Below are 3,864 nucleotides of genomic sequence, written 5' to 3' on the forward strand. Positions count from 1 at the left end.
GTAGAACGAATATTTGTATCATCTCCAGTCGTATTACAAAAATAAAATAAAAATATAAATTCTTAATCGATTTCTGAAAATTTTTAAATCCACTTCTCTACATTAATTCTGCCGGGAAGTTAAGCAATTGATTTTCCTCTTATTCCAGGTCTCCTAAAGATGGATGATTGATTTTGTGTTGAAAAAAAACCTCCTGCATAACAAAAGTTGATGAAAATTCTCGTCTTTATATCGACAGCTTTTTGTGGCGCAGGAATTTTTTTAAGAACCGCACACATCAGTTTCGGAATATTCCGTGTTCGCAGAGCATGGAAGCGTTTAATTCCCAGGAATTACATTTTCTAATTAGAATTTGAAACATGCAGCACCGCTGTCTTTAATATATGCGTATATACGTACATACATACACCAAACGTATTTTCATATATATATATATATATATATATATATATATATATATATATATATATATATATATTATTACGTATAAGGGCCCTGTGAGAGACTAGATACGTAAACGGAAGTAATTTTAGGGATTTCAAGAGGGAATTGCTTGAACTTACCGTAAACTTTCTTTAGGGGAAGGTCGCCAGAAACTCAGCTCGTTACTTTAAACTATTTATTTACAAAAAAGGCCGTGCTGCGGCCTGGAGAAAAGTAAATGATATTGGCCCCCACGTTGGGGCTTATAGTCTCATTCAATTCAAGCTGGTTTCATTCACTTGGGTTAATGCACACTTGCGAGCAGAGAGACGGCACGTGACTCATGGAATCTGGAAAAGAATCCCAGATTAAACGACATAAAGGAAAATGACTTCTTGCTTTGATTAAGGCTGATTAATTCTCTAACATTGGGAAGGTAAACTCGAATGGTTCACTGAGGTTATGCACGAAACTAGGTCTTTAACAAGTCACAAAGGGGAGCACGTGGCCCGATGAGGACAAAGGGCTTCTGATGTAGAAGGGGTAAAAATAGGAATTGAAAATGAATTTAGCAAGAGTCGTATGGTAGTAAAAGGTGCTGGTTGAAGTTTACACTTTCAGACGTACCTTTATGCAATATTCTGTGTATCCTTGGAGAAGAATGCGGTCCGACCTCTGTTCAGGTCTGGGGTCCGGGTCCACCAGTGCGTCGTGGGTAGGCCTAATTTTGGGAGGCTGGCAATTTGACCTCTGTCCGAGAACACGTCCCGCAGCCGACTGAGAGCGATACGGGGTGGGTGGTTTCGAATCACGGGGCTTCAAAAATCGCCTCGAGCATTGCCTGAAAGGTGGTAAACACACGCCAGCAGCAATTGGGAAGGAAAATAGGTCTTATTGTAGAAGTCCCTAAAATCCATCTCGAAGCCTAGCTACTCTTGTGACCTGCCTCTCTTACCCTAAGCTTCCGTCAGACCGGAAATATCAGTCCTATGACATACCCACTCTCCCAACAACAGTAGCTTCAGGAGACAGCATGGCTGCTACTTTTATAATTAAATATAACTAAAACACTGCTGGGAAGGCGAGGCGTTCTATATACGTAGCAGCTCCCCCTGTTAAGAAGGCATTCACTCCCTGTCGGGCGTGAAGGTCTTGGCTTAAATAAGTTGATCGCCTCGACAACCCAGTTCTCCTACTCTAACTTGAAGTTTTTTGAGCAGCGATACGGCTGACTACAATGGCCTACCTAACTTATAGCAAAGATGCTAAGTGTACTAACTTAATATAGTGATGTAGTCTAGCCTAATACATAACTACAGGGTGTCTTGTGACGACAGTCTACTCTACCCCTAGATAAGGTTACTTGAAAATTCTACTTGCTACTAACCTAATGCCCTGGTACTAAATCATTAGCCTAACCTACTCAATACAGTTAATGAAGACGCAATCATTCCAGAGTGTGGTACGCACAGCAGTAGTTCAGCGACGGAACTGTTAAAATACATAATGAGAGTAATGATACGTGGGGATGATGAGTGGTTAATTTACCAGGAGGGAAATGCAATGAGGTAATTATATTTAAGTGAGGGTTAGTATTACAATGGCTAGGGGTTAGAGGGTTAGTGCTACTGGCAGGGATCGGGCTGGCTACCTTCTCTGGGTAGGTGCCAGGATCATTCTGCAAATGAATGTGACACTGTACCTCAGCACAGGTGTCAAGGAGAGCATGTGGCTCTTTTTGTTAATATGTTAATGACGTCCCTTCTTCTTCTTCTTATTCCTCCAGGACCTGCTATACCAGTCCTAGGAGTAGACGGAGGCACCGACTCTGGGGAAAGGCCAGAACGCCGCAGGAGCTGAGGCCGCGGTAGCCTGAAGGATTTCAGGAGAACACCCTACTTCGGTCTCTGCAGCAACCGTCGTAGAGGTGGAACCTACTGCAGGGAGGCCCTCACTCCGCTGCTGCGGCAACCGTCGTGAGGGAAAACTCCAGCTGACTCCTGGTCGGGCAGTTCCTGGTTTTCCAGAGGAGGTACAAAGGTAAGGTCTGCCGAGGTTTCATCCTCGGCGACAGAGGTAAGGATGAAGAAGAAGGAACTAGTGGTTGGCCATGGGCTGTGGTAAGCTCCATGCCTGTTGGAGGATCTCCTGTAGGAGGATCCTTGATAGGTTAGGCGCCGGCGCTAGCTCGGGGCCAGGCGCAGAGGTCAAGTTCGGTGGTGGCTCTACGTCCAGGCTGGACGGAGCTTGGCACTGCTCAGTGCTGCCAAGTGGCACTGGCAGAGAGTTGAGGTCGACTGGACCTGTGACGGGTACCGGAGGTGCAATACCTCTCAGCGTGCCTTGGAAATGGGAGACAGAGCTCCTGTCTCTTGTTGAAGGCTAGGCCTTGTGGAAAATGGACAGTGTCCGCTGCTGGTAGTTTGCTAGGGCACCTAGGCCAATTCGTGGAGTGCCCTATTACGTTGCAGGTTTTGCAACGGAACTGTGAATGGTCAATCTCCCTCCTTGGTAACGGGGAGACTGTTGGTGACATACTTCCTAGAGGAAGTAGAATTTTGATGACTCCTTGCCTTGGAGTGATTTGTTGTGGGGTTTAGGACCCCTAGGCTTTTTGGAATGAGAGGGAGACTTCATGTCTTGCCCTAGGAGGAGGTCGTAACCTCCTGGAATGTAGCTTGCAACTGCAAGGGTACAAACTCTGGAGAAGTGAGGTCTGGTGACCCTCAATTGGACGGTCGGAAGGATCAGTTTAATGTGATTGATACCTTCAATGGTGATCAATCGACGTCTATCAACATTAGCCCCTCGGGGAATTCTGTCTTCCCGTATCAGGGAGATTTGAGCGCCAGAGTCGTCGTAGGCTCTGACGTGGCTTGGCTGATAATGGCTTTGGAGGGGTGCGACGGTTATAGGGCCCTTAGCTGGGGGTCCTAGAGAAGAAGGATTGGTGACGGCCATTGCGATGGCCGGAATATTGTGGTTCGCGCACCCTCCGTAATTTGCAGACATGTGACCCTTGCGGCCACAGTCTCGGCAGAACTTGTTCCAGAACCTCTTCCGTGGCACTGGATGATAAGGCCGAGATGGCCCCACAGGTTGCGAATCTGCGGAGTCACCAAGGCTGGCAGTGTGCTCTGGCACAGATGAAGAGTCCTCTCTGGCAGTGATGTGACGTGGGGAGGTTAAGGGAACCTCCGTTGAATCATCCTCGGAAGCAAGTCCGGGGTTAACTGGTGGGCTTACCTCTTCCAAAGTGGAGGAGGTAGGCGGTAAAATGGTAAGAGGCTGGCAGGATGTGGCAGGAATTTCTATCTTCGGCACTGGATCAGGACCAGGCTCGCAAATCGAAAAGATGTCAGGCTGACCAGAGACGGCGGGACTAAGAGAGACAGTGGTGCAGGCTGGAAGCTGGCAGAGTGGCTTGAGCTAGGATACTCT

This window comes from Macrobrachium nipponense, chromosome 16 (assembly GCF_015104395.2).
Source record: "Macrobrachium nipponense isolate FS-2020 chromosome 16, ASM1510439v2, whole genome shotgun sequence".
In the NCBI taxonomy this organism is placed as follows: Eukaryota; Metazoa; Arthropoda; class Malacostraca; order Decapoda; family Palaemonidae; genus Macrobrachium; species Macrobrachium nipponense.